Source organism: Pteropus vampyrus, unplaced genomic scaffold (assembly GCF_000151845.1).
Source record: "Pteropus vampyrus isolate Shadow unplaced genomic scaffold, Pvam_2.0 Scaffold47, whole genome shotgun sequence".
Lineage (NCBI taxonomy): Eukaryota > Metazoa > Chordata > Mammalia > Chiroptera > Pteropodidae > Pteropus > Pteropus vampyrus.
The window spans coordinates 5,172,537-5,186,425 of NW_011888828.1; positions in this window are offsets into that span (position 1 = coordinate 5,172,537).

Here is a 13,889-nt window from a genome sequence, read left to right on the forward strand (position 1 = left end):
CCAATTTTATTAGTGTTTGGTTTGGCCGAATGGAAGAAAATCTGCTTTCTATTTTACCTCTGTAAAAGAATTAGTTTTGTGTTAACCAAAGACTATACCCCTGCTTTGTTCTTAACCTCAGGCACTTCCATATTCATCTTTCTTCTACATTATCCCTCTGAAGCACTCTGTACACAATCTCTTGATGTTGATCTCTTCAAGTAATACCTTCAGTTTGTTTTCTGACTCCTTCAGAATCTTCAACGCCCACAACAGAAACATTCACATTCGCCATGTGTCTTGTCACAGCCATTTCCCACTTTATTACTTAGCCTTTAGTGATAATCTCATATAATTTTACTATTGAGACTGCCTACTTGCGTGCTCACTGTTTACTACACTACCACCATTAGCCTAGCCCCCTGCATAGCCCTCAAAGACACCTTCCTTTGGCCACCGACACATTAATGAGCAGTTATTACTCCCAAATACAACCATGTTTTTTCAGTCCACAAAATAAATACCCCTCATCTTTGCAACTGCTGTTCAGCCCTCCATATTTCAGGAAGTTCTTGACTTTCTCCCCCCCAAGATATTACCTCAAACTTTGCAAAAAGATCAACAACACATTTCTTTCATATTCACTACCTCAGGCCAGAGTTCACATTCAGTAATTCCTAAATCTCTAATACCAAATAAGAGTCCTTCAGCCGAAGCCCTAAATAAGTCTATTTGCATTTAGTATGGCATCTTAATCATACAATTTTGATTTTCTTTTTCATGTGGATACTTCTGAAATAGAATTTCAGAGACTTTCCTCTCTACTTCCGGTGTTCAGACTTCCGTCACTTTCCAGACCTCAGCCTAATAGCAAATAGTTTGGTGACAATTCCACCTCTCTGCAATATATTTGCTTACCTACAGTGTTTCAGTCTTGTGGCAAATATTTGGCCAACCATACTGAGCACCATTTATTTAGCCTAGGTATGTTGGGCCTTCCCTTATAGTAGGTCCATGAGAATAATGAAAAGAAGTTCTAGCTTCAGTTAACTCAAAATGTTATGAGTTAGAAATTGCTGGCCAAGTTGCTAATTTTAAATGGTTCAGTTATTTTAAAACATATAGATGAAACAGTAAGACATCAATTTTCTGGATACATAGTTTACACTAGAACACAGGTTGAGACTTTCTGCTAATTTTTTTTTACATTCTCCACAAATATTCCTGCAGCTATAGATATAACTGTATATGAAAATTTGGATCTCTCAACAGCATGTTTAATATAATGCTTTCCTCTTCTCATACTTCTTTATGCCCTGCTTTATCTGGCAAATAATCAGGGATAAGAACTGCTGTTCCATGGCACTGTAGCATGTTAGAGCAGCAAGAGGGCCATGGCTCTTAGTAGATTCATTTGGAGCTTAGACTTTGAAGAAGGTCATGGGCAAAAATCCTGACTGCCTTGGTCCTGAGCTTAGGGCAAGTTACTTAGCATCTCTACACTTCAGTTTGCTTATCTGTTAAATAAAGATAACAGTAGTGCCCACTTCACAAGGTTTTATAAGTATTAAATAAGGTAATTGGGTGTAAGGTATATAATTTAGATAAATCATTGATTTGTAAATGTAAATTACTGTGACTGTTATCACCACCTATTCTGTATGCACGTCTTCAAATCTTTGTGAAGCCCTAAATGAAACATGGTGAGAGATTTTTTTAAAAAGTATGAAAACTGTTGATGGAAAGAAAACCCAACCGAATAACTTATTTCTGTAAAATAAAGAGCAGAAGTTGATACATGCTTCTTAGGTAAGCTGATCATACAATTTATTGTCCTAGTTGCAACCCTTTTGAGAGTGAAGGGAGCACTATTAGTAAATATTCCAGGATAAAAGCATAAAGACTATCCCAGGCTGAACTAGAAGTTAGAGTCACCGTCTTGTTAGCATAGTCTGATTTCTGGTTTCTAGAATGAAAAATACAGAGATTGGGGCGGGGGGGGGGGGGCGAGGGGGAGAGCAAACAACAACAAAAAAAACTCAGCTCAGAGATTTTCTGTGTGATTTAATCCTCAAATCCTTTTTACAGAGAAAATAGTTGAAGCCAAAAAATTACCAACATACAAGTATGCATGTAAAAAACAGAGAGTGAACTGCAAAAATAATAAACTTGTAGAAAGAGGACAAATTTGATCAAAACTGCATCAAGTTATACCTCGCATTTAAATCTGCATGTAATCTGGGGAAATGAGTCTCTAACCCTTTGTTTACTCACCTGCAGATGGGAATGATGATAACAATAACTACCAAATTATCATGATATATTAAAATTTGCATTATACATTATAAACCAGTAAACAACAGTTACTTAAATTAGTTATTTTGGGCTTTCTTTTTTTTTTTCAATTGCAGTTGACATTCAATATTATATTAGTTTCACGTGTACACCATAGTGGTTGAACATTTATACAAATTGCAAAATGATTCCTCCAATAAGTCTTGTACCCACCTGACACCATACATACCTATAATATTATTACCTATATTCTCTAAGCTGTACTTTACATCCTCATGACTATTTTGTAACTACCAATTTGTACTTCTTAATCCCTTCACCTTTTACCCAGTTCCCCAAACACTCTCCCATCTGGCAGCAATCATTTTGTTCTATCTATGAGTTTCTGTTTTCTTTGTTTATTTATTTTGGTTTTTTTAGATTCCACATAAAAGTAAAATTGTGGTATTTTTCTTTGTCTCACTTATTTCACTTAGCATAATACCCTCTAGGTCCATCCATGTTGTCACAAATGGTAAGATTTCATTCTTTTTTATGGCTGAGTAATATTCTATTTTCTATATGTGCATTACTTCTTTATTCATTCATCTTTTGATTGGCACATTCAATCTATTTACATTTAAAGTGATTATTGATAGATACATAGTTACTGCTATTTTATTAATTTTTCTCTGTTTTTGTAATTCTTCTTTGTTCTTTATTCCCTTGCTCTCTTGTATGTTGATAACTTTCTGTACTGTTGGGTTTGGATTCCTTTCTCTTTATTTCTTATATATCTCTCATAGATTTTTGATTTGTGGTTACCATGTGTTTCACATATACCAAGCTATGTTTATAGTAGTCCATTTTGAGTTGATGATTACTTAAGTTTGAGTACATTCTAAAATCACCATCATTTTTACTACCCTTCTCCATGTTTATATTTTCATTATTATTTTTTTACTTCTTGTGTGTGTGCTTGTGTGTATCCCTTAATTGACTGCTGTAATTACACATGCTGTTACTACTTTTGCCTTTTAACCTTTGTATTAGCTTTAGTGTCAGTTGATCCACTGCTTTTATTATGTTTTTGTATTTATCAGAGAGAATTTTTTTTTTCCTTTGTGATATTTTTTTTCTTCTTCTTAGAGAAATCCCTTTAACATTTCTTGTTATACTGGTTTTTTGATAATGAACTCCTTTAGCTTCTTATTGTCTGGAAATTTGGGGGAATTTACTGAAGAGCCTATTATAATTCTTTTTCTTTGAGTAATGAAGAGACAGAAACAAGAAGCTTGTTTATGAAATGTAAGAACTATAAGAATAATAACAATGCAAAAATCTATACCTTTCCCTGATGATTGCTGAAATAATTCTAGAATCTTTTAATAATTATAAAACTTTATGTCCTTCAACAAAATGTGATTGTGTCAGTAAGTATCATGGCACCACATTTTTTTTAAGTGGACCTTAAAAATAATTAAATCAATAAGAAATAAACATTGAGTTTCAGGTGGTTGAATTCAGTCAGAAGCTGTGGACAGGTTAGGGAGAAGTATATATAAATGTATCTTGAGCCTCTGTTTCTTCTAACTCCACAGTTTTCAATATCACTAAACATCTGAATTGTCTAAGGGGATTTTAAACACTATAAGTGCCTTCTCGAACAAATAAATTCTAATCTGTGATGTGTAGGGACTAAGTATGGGTATGTCCTGAAAGTGTCTTAGGTGATTCTGATGCATAACTACCCTAACTCAGTGGCCAAATATGAAAAGGAGACACCTTGATCAACCTTTTATCCCAGTAACCCTCAGGGCATTGCTCCTTTGATCCCCTCCACATATTCTTTCTTAATCCCTCAGGCCCCAGAATCCCAGAAAACTCTTTTTGTTTTACTTTTTTTTCTAATCAAATCCCATTAAAAAGAAGGTCTCTGAGAAATCCATGCACATCAAAGGGTAACCACTGATAAGATAAAGTATTAATCTTCCTAATGGTGTTTACATTTTAACAATGAACTAAACCTTAAGGTAAAGAAAGAACACATTGAAGGTAGAAATAGTGACATTTGGCCAGTGTGTCAGGAAGTGATTACTGAGCATTTTCTGGATTTTCTGGTATTCCAGAAATCATATCAAAGATGTGGTATGCCATCTGCCTGTGCTTAAACCTGTAAAGTTGATGTAGGTATCAGTTTATGACTAACACAAATAGTACAACTTAATAAACTAATATAATATTTGATTCACATTTTTTATTTCCCAGATATTGCTAGGTGTTTTCACATGTTATCTTCAATCCCATACCCCTGATAGAAACTTATGAATTGTTACCCCCATATTATATATGAGAAAATGAGATCCAGAGAGGTGAAGCCACAAGATAATGGGGATTTGTTATCTCAATCTGACTTCAAACCCCAGCTCTTTCCACTCTCCCATGCTTTTTCCCCAGTGATGATCATTGTTTTGAGAAGTGATTAAGGCTACAATAAAGTGAAATCAGAACAAAAAAGGAAAAACCTATTTAGTCACGTTAATAAACCCTGTAGAAATTTATAGCTTTTGTGTTTGTTTTCTGTATTTTAAAGCCAGCTATCATTAGAAATGCAAACAGATTGATCCAAAACTGTTTATTAACTTATTTAACCTCTACTATTTCTGCTATCACTTCAGATGTTATGGGGATATCAGTAAGTCCCCGTAAGCTGCCCTTAGCAAAAAAAAGCCTTTGTAGTGATAGAGTAATCTTGTAAGGGCAGAAGAAAGAATCTATATCATCTCAAGAATGAAAAGGGAAATGAGTGATTTGTATATTCTATATCTAAGCCAATATATTAAAGAACATCCAGGCATACTTGATAATGTATTGGTTTGATATTTTAGAGAAAATATCATCTATTCACCCAGGTAATGGTTTATACCAAACAAGTCAGCTAGAATTTTGGCATATTGATCATTTTAAAGGATAACTTAGTGAGTGGAAAATAGGAATAACTTGTTAGATGGAAAATTGTGTTCTTATTTTTTAATGCTGATTTAGTTTTGTATTTAGGCATTTGATACTGAATTTCTTACTATTGCTAAAATTTTAGATTTTAAAATTGCATATGACATAAATGAACTACATTTAGGTGTTAGATTATATTATAAGATTAATGGGCACATATCAGGACAGAAATTGCTATACAAAATTAGTTCGAAGGAAGAAGAAAAAGAAGACTAGAGGAGGGATAAAAAAAAATTACGTGTTGGGCAAGGAATAAGAAGTTCCTACATCACACATCCCTTTTGTTCCTGAAAGATCTAAGTTAAATTTAAGAGGCAATAACTTTGGTTTGTTTCTAGTAGAAATAGGAGGATAGACTGCCTAGCAGAAGACCAAGAGACATAATAAGCTTTAGCTGTACCAAGAGAGAGGGAAAAGATGGTATAGAAAATGACAGTATTCTAGTGGGCAATATAAATACATAGAAATAGAGAGTATGGCAAAATAGAGCAGGAAAATAGAGCAGGAAGGACTATGTCAAATTATATAAAGATATACAAAGATAGTAAGGTTGATGTAATGTTGAATCGTCATGATTTAGAATCACTGAGCATGATTTTATAACTGCAGCTAGAAGAGGAAACTACAGAGTAAATGATGACAAAAATCTCAGTGATATATCACAAGATAATGGCCTTAGGAAGGACCAGATGAGAACCAGACATCAGGGAAAATACCAAAATGAACAAGTGGCAGGGGGCCAGCCACAATCATGTATAGTCCTAGTGGCAACTTAACCGTCAGTGACTACCCATAACCTTTATGTGGGGACAAAACATAAGCCTGATGCCCTTAAAAGTCAATTTTCTTTGTTCCAAAGGAATAAACAAACATTACCCAATTGGCAAACAATGCTGAAAGTTCACTTTCTCCAACTCTATAGTTGAGCTACTCGCTCCATTGCCAGGCGATGAAGTCAGGAAGTAGTTTATTTTTGCTGAAACTGTAGAGGAAGTTAGAGAGAAGAGCAGCTGCAATTTGATTGACTTGGGAAAACTAGGTACAATAGAGAGAGCAAGTTAAAGAGAAAGCCAGCTCAGATTTTGCACACCAATAAAAGACAAAAATCTCAGTGTTAGTCATCTGTATTCGGTATGAAAGACAGAAGCTGAATTGGGAACTGAGGCTTTCTGTGTGGGAAGCACAGTTAGCTTAAAATTAAATGGGGTTATGAGTGAAACTAGTCAAAAATAAAAAACAAAACAAAGAAAAAATAGATGGAATCACTGGATGTCTCCAAGTAGGAGTGGGTGAGTCAGGACCAGGGTAGGGAGAGGCCAGAGAAAGAAGAGGAGGGGTTTTGAGATGAAAGGCAAGGAATGGGGACCCCCCCCCCAAAAAACACAAAAAACTGCTTGTTTTAAATCAATATTTCTCAAAAAAAGATGTCATGTTCCCCCAAAGATATTCTGAGGGAATGACAGGACCAGAGCTGCAAACATTTTTAACATTTGTTAGGCAAAGATGGCTTTAGATTTGCAGCAAAACCTCTTCCTCTTCATCACCCCCTTCCTTCTCTTTTTCTGGAACTTAAAGGCCTGATTTCCCACCCACCTTGCATTCTGTTTATTTCCTACCTTCCCTTGAGTGCTTTTTCCCTTCTTCAGTGTCAAGAAAAGTGAAAATGTCACCTGCTTCTCTTCCTAGTAGCTGAATTATTCTTCTACACTTATTTTAATAGAAAAGTGGTTCGAGGTATGCTTGAGGGTTGTGGAAATCCTCAAAGGGATTACAGAATGAAAAAGTTTTGAGAACCATGCTCTAAATAAAGAATTGGAGACGAAAACCTGTCATAATGAAAAATTAAACTAAACCACCTCAAATAAAGCAAGGGGCAACCAATGCCTTGGCAAGCAAAGAGTGAAATTCCTATAATGTGGGACTGGTAATGAGGCAGTTTCTTGCCAATATCTAAGCCTCTTTCTACCTGGCATGTGCTAAAGAAATTCAAGGAAAGAATTTATGGCCATTCGATGCAACATGCAAAATCAGAAAATAGAGGCTTGATGTAATTTTTTCCTAAATTTGAAATTCATCTTTACAGTTACCCTCTAAATAGTTCCAAGAATGGATGGAAAAATGAACGGACTGACGGATGGATACAATGAATATCAGTTCTCACTTTAGAGATGAGAAAATGGGACCTAGATTTAATAATTTACCCAAGGCCTCGTGGTTATTGGAGGGAAAGACAGGGTTCTGCCTGACTCCAAAGATTTTGCTCTGTATTATACTATTACTATACTATTCTGTTATTTGTATCCTACACTTTCAGTCTCTATTCTCCCCCAATCCTGAAAGTCTTACCAGCTGACTCTCACCCCTAACTTAAGCAACCAGAATTTTCAGATTCTCTTTTTTCCTTCTCAGATCTTTCCTGACAAAAAGACTTGAAAAACCCCTCTATTCAACTCAGCAAACAATAATGGGACAAAAGCAATGTACCAGGAACTGGGTTAGATGCTAGAAAGACAGAATAAAACACGGTTCCTACCCTCAAGTGATTCATTCTCAAATGTTATTCTCTCTTCTTATGATTGAATTATTTCCTAGAAAACTAATTTAAAAATCTATAAATATATTCTATCATTCTGTTTTAGAGCTAGCATATAAATTAATATTGCACTGATGGTTTCAGAGCTTGAGATTTGAAAATAAAAAGTAATAAAAATAAAACTAATATGACTTTGTATATTGCTTGATTACAGAACTGTGTAAAAGGTATCATCCCATTTCAATAATATTTCAACTGGGTTTGTACTGATATGACATTATATCTTACTCATGTCAGATTCCCTGAATTTTGGTTCCCATCTGCCTCTGTTGCACAATGATAAGATATATCTGAAACAGTGGAGAGGGCAGGTGAGCATCCAGAGGCAGAATGGAAGGGATTGAAAGGTACTGAAAACAAATAAGGTTTGCAGAGTCAAATGCTGGTAGAACCATTCTACAGTTTTATTCAGTCTCAAAAATATATAACTTCAATGTACTGTATTTAGAAGCTACTATTTTGTGAAGTGGGTGAAGATCAGGCAAACCTCTAAATGTCGATTTTTGTTGTTGTTTTGCTTTTTTTGTTTTCCAGAAGCAACCCTCCTCTCAGAATTTATTAAAACAAATATAGATTGAAACATTTCATACTTTTGTGACTTAAGTTGATTCTATACACCATTTACTCCCATTTTTTTTTCAAACTTCACATATGGATGTTTACATATCTGAAGGCACTGAGCTTATTTTATGTAATCACAAATTATTATTTCTTGAAATGTCATTAATACAATTTTTCTCGTCATACCTTATTATATTATCAATGAATGTGAAGGGTTTTATTTCCATTTGATTTAAAGGTGATAGAAACTAAGGTTAAGCATTCACAGCTGTCAAATGAACCAATGGCAGCTAAAGGACAAGAAATTTTTCCTTTAATCCATTTCACTTTGTCATTAGCATAGGAGAAAGGCTTCATTTTCAGCTTTCTTCCTTTCTCTCCACTTGTGAATTGGATACACTTCTGTTCTTATCTTACTTACTCTCCCTTTGTCTCCAGTAAATTTCAAAGCAGAATACAGGATGGAAACATGCGAATTTTTTGGGGGTTAGAAATTATACTCAGTGGGGAGTGGATCTATTGGGCATATTGGCATTATACTAATTTTCTCTCTGTTCTCCACTTACTTCCTTTTACTCTGCTCAAGGAAATCTCTTTGAGGGGAACCCTAGGTCCAAGGGAAAAGAGCCTAAGTCTTTACCTAGTCTTCACCTTGGGGAGACCTGCCCTGGAATCTCAGAGCCACCCATTTACCTTCTTTCCTTATCTTTAATAGGAGGAGAATATACCTATTTTCTCAGCAGTTTTGCAGGCACTAATAGTTACAGTAAATATTGTAACTATTTAGGCAGGAAGAAAACAGTCCTCACTCATCGTAAGAACTTAACAAATGGTGTAGTTTTTAAATAGTCCATAACTGTTATCCTCACTCCCACCGTTACCACCCATCCACCCCAATCTATCCTGACTCATATGTTCTTCCTCAAAGAAGTCCACTGCCCTTACATCAGCCAGTCCTGTCAAGTCACATCAGTCTTTCAACAAAAACTTGTCATACATTTTTATGTGCAAGACACCATATAGAGAATTTCAGAAAATGCAACTATGATTGGAAACTTTAAATAGTCAAGAGAGTAAACACACCTGTATACCAGGCGTTCACGGAGTTTAGGCAAGTCACTTCACTTCCTAAGACCAAGTCCACATACTTACATTGATTTTAATACTATCTTTGTTTTAATATTCTTTCCTGACTATTTCATTACATTTTTATAGAAATCAGACTATATAATTTATTAGACTGGTTTTTGAAAACTATAACAACTAAGCTAAAAAATGTTTAGTGTAAATGTAAAAATATATCACAATTGTGATCATTCGGGGAGAATTTCATCCTCTCTATAGATATATGTAACTCATGCTTCTTTAATTGCATCTCTCTATTCAAATTCCAGTTCTTACTCATACAGGACTTCTGGAGAACTGACCCTACCTCAAAATGTGGAATGATCTGTTCTTCCTATTTCTACCTCATTGAAGCCTAATGAGGTGAGAAGAGAAAAAAGGGTCATATGTTAGCCTTTAAATCTATCCGATCGATATACATTGTTCAAAGCAGTGTGTTAAAACCGTAAAGTTATTTTCTAAAATTCTTTAAAGAATAGGGCTTCTTGGGTGAAATTTGAGTTTCATGCTTTGTATGTCACTGTAGTTTCCTTCTGACTTTACAAAAGTGTTCTAATGTCTGTCTCCAGTTTGCATCTGATTTCAACCTCTATGCAGTCTATGTAGACTGGTTGGGTTAGGTGAATTAAAGTCCTATTGAGATTAAGTTGCCCAGAAGGGCACCAAAGGCATAACAGTGAAGTCAGGTAAACCGTGAATGAAGTCTCTGTGTGAAATAAATTAACTACAAAAGGCCCCAGGTGGTTGTTTCTATCTTCCAAGAATTTAACAACATTTCATTGTTATTGGTAAACTTGTGGGATTTTTTTTAATGACAGAATAAATGTTACATATACACTACATAATTCATTTTATTCTGACAGGAAATGGCCTTCAGTTTTCTCTGGGGAACTGTACAAACATCTGGATAATCTTGAAATCTTATAAGAAAAAGTGTAATTACCCCCAAATTTACTACTTCCCACATTTATGTCCTCTTATACAATGATTAGATATTTAGTTCTTTCTTAGTGAGAATTTAAAGATTGCTTATAAAGGAATTAATTTTGTGATATGTCCACAAAGGACACAATTCTCAGTCTGGTCCCACAAAATTCTCAGAAAGTTAATTTTACCATTTTTCTTCAAGACAGCCAAATTTCCAAATTTTACAGATGTTCATTTTTTTAAAAATTTGCCAACATAGTTCACTTTGGTTTTCAATGTTGAACTTAAATGCCTTTTTAATGTAATGAGCAGTATTACATGGCTATTTATATTTAGATCTACATTCTCATTCATCACTAGCCTATGGAAGAATTTTGACAAGCAATGTAGAAATGCGACATGAGTACAAAAGCATATCTCAGAGGTCTGGAATCTCTGGGCCATGCTCAGTATAGTGCCACATAACTCTGGAGAATTTCCAGTGAGTTACATGGGATGTGACTCTAGCTTTGACATTTATCCCATACATTTTTTTGCTTCTCAGAAAGAAATGTGAGTCTTTTACTATCTTTCACTTTTTCCCATGTTTTTTATCTCCTTTTATGTGTTCCTGAGTGTTCTTTATTCTTAACTCATTCTATTTTTTTTATAGCTTAGTGAGCAAAACGTTAATTAATCTCAAGTATTTTCCTTTATTCTTGGCTTGCTATGTCTGAGCATTTTTGTTTGTTTTGTCTTTTTATTAATAGTACACATAGAACTGTAATATTTTCCAGTAAGACTTACATTTGAGTTCCTTCATTTTCTTTATATTGGTTTTAATGATCTGTGTTGAATTATGGGAAAGGAAAAGTTAATAGTTCAGTTGGTTGCTGAATCACCAAGCTTCATTTTGTTAGGAATACATTTTTTGAACTTTGGCAAGTCTGGTGATCTTTTTGGACAACAGATTCCTGATCTGAAATAATAATTTTTATGTTCTGTCAGTGAGTTCAGTAAGGAGTAATTAGTAATCCCTTGCAAAGATTTTGAAGATATAAATTGTATTTAATATTAGCTTAGAATATTTAATAATCCTTACTTCATGCCTCATACTGTACTGTGTGCTGGGGGTACAAAACTGCATTGGAATCCCTTTCCTCAAGGACTGTTTTGAGAGACAGGTTTATATAGAAAGATAATTTCCACAGTTAGACCATAGCTTCACCTTATAAGCATTCAACTCTTTTACTATTAAGCTTTAAATATGTTTTTACACCACTGTATTATTTTTTAATGTTCATATTGAAATAATGATAAATTAGAGATTAGAAATAAATTTTCCAATATAATCTAGTCTCTCAGGAACCAAGCAGGGTCATCTAAACAACTCTGAACAAATTTAACCCAGTGAATACTAATCATTAAATCTGTGTATTAAAAAAAATCTCTCGTATCTAATAAATAATTACTTTAGATTCATTTTAATCTGCATATTTACTGTTTTAAATGGCGAAAAGGGAAGAAGGAATTACCATTTGTTGAACACCTATTACATGCTCAATATGTTGCTAAGTGCTTTAAAAGCATTATTTTAATTAATACCAAGAACAATTCTCCAAGGTAGATATTGCTATATCTAATTTAAAGATATGGGAAGTTAGACTGAGACATCAGGAGATCTGTCTAAAGTCAGCCAAATAGAAGATATCAGTCAATATTCACTTCCAGGTTCACTCACTCCAAACTCGTGCTAACTCTGTTATACCACATCTCTACTCCAGATGAAACCACAGAATGGGAGTTCAAATAGCCCTTTAAAGATATTTAAAGATATAAAGATGGCCTCTGAACTTAACTGTCTTACCCTCCAGGTGAAGAATATGAGACATGGAAAGTTTAAATGACTCATCAGAAGTCATTCTACTTATTGATGTCAGAGATTGGAGTAGATATTATTTTTTCTCTAGGACAAATTCATGCTCTGGAACATTCTATTTAAAAATTAAAGAATGAACTCCATGCTGTAAGCAATGCTTAAACAGAAATGTAATGATCAAAACCATTATAAAAGAAGTTTTTAATGGATAGAAGTTTGAATTTGAACACTAGAAAGCTTCCTTCCATCTCTCCTATTCTTTGAGACTATACAATTGAACATATTTTTCCATTATCTTCTCTTCAATTAAAAACAAATGACTAAATAATTTTCCTCAAGGTTTATGCTTTTTTAACAGACTTTATTTTTTAGAACAGTTTTAGATTCCCAGCAAATTTTAGCAGAAGGTGCAGTGATATACCATATACTTTCTGCCCCCACATATGCATAGCCACCTCAATATCGACACCCCCCCATTATTTGATACATTTGTTAAAACTGATGGTGTGGCAGATTGTGTCTTTCAAGAAATTGGTCCATTCCACTTGGGTTGGCAAATTTGTGGGCATAGAGTTGTTCATAATATCCCTTTATTATCTTTTTAATGTCCATGGGATCTGTAGTGATGTTCCTCCCTCATTTCTCACATTAGAAATTTGTGCCTTCTCTTATTTTCTTAGTTAGCCTGGCTAAAAGGCCTATCTTTTTTGTTGATCTTTTCAAAGCCTTTGGTTTTGCTGATTTTCTCTATCAATTTCTTATTTTCAGTTTCACTGAATTTTGCTCTAATATTTTTTTCTTTTGCTTTGAATTTAATTTGTTCCTTTTTCTAGTTTCCTAAGGTGGAAAGTTTGATTACTGATTTTGGATCTTTCTTCTTTACTAATACTGCTCTAAATTCTACTTCTAAGCACTGTATCTCACAAATTTTTATGTTGCATTTTCATTTTCATTTAGTTTAAAAATTTTTAAATTTATCTTGAGATTTCTTCTTTGACCCATGTGCTATTTAGAAATGTGTTGTTTAATCCTCATATATTTTTGGATTCTGCAGGTTTCTTTTTTTTTGTTATTGGTTTCTAGTTTAATTCCATTATGGTCTGAGAATAGGCATTCTGTGATTGCTATTCTCTTAAATTTATAATGGTGTGTTTTATGGCCCCAAATGTGGTCTTGCTTGGTAAATGTTCCATATGAACTTGAGAAGAACATATATTGTGGATGAAGTAGTCTACAGATAGGAATTATAGCCAGTTGATTAATGGTACTGTGAGTTTAACTGTGCTTACTGATTTTCTGCCTGCTGGATTGGTCCATTTCTGACAGAAGAATGTTGAAGTCTCCAACTATAATAGTAGATTAATCTATTTCAGCTTCCACTTCTATCAGTTTTTGCTTCCCGTAGTGTGATGCCCTGTTGTTAGGAACTTATATGTTGAGTCATTATATCTTCTTAGAGAATTGACCTGTTTAGTATCATGTATTATTCTTCTTCATCTCTGATAACTTTCCTTATGATAACTTTCCTTATTCTGAAGTCTACATGATCTAAAATTAATA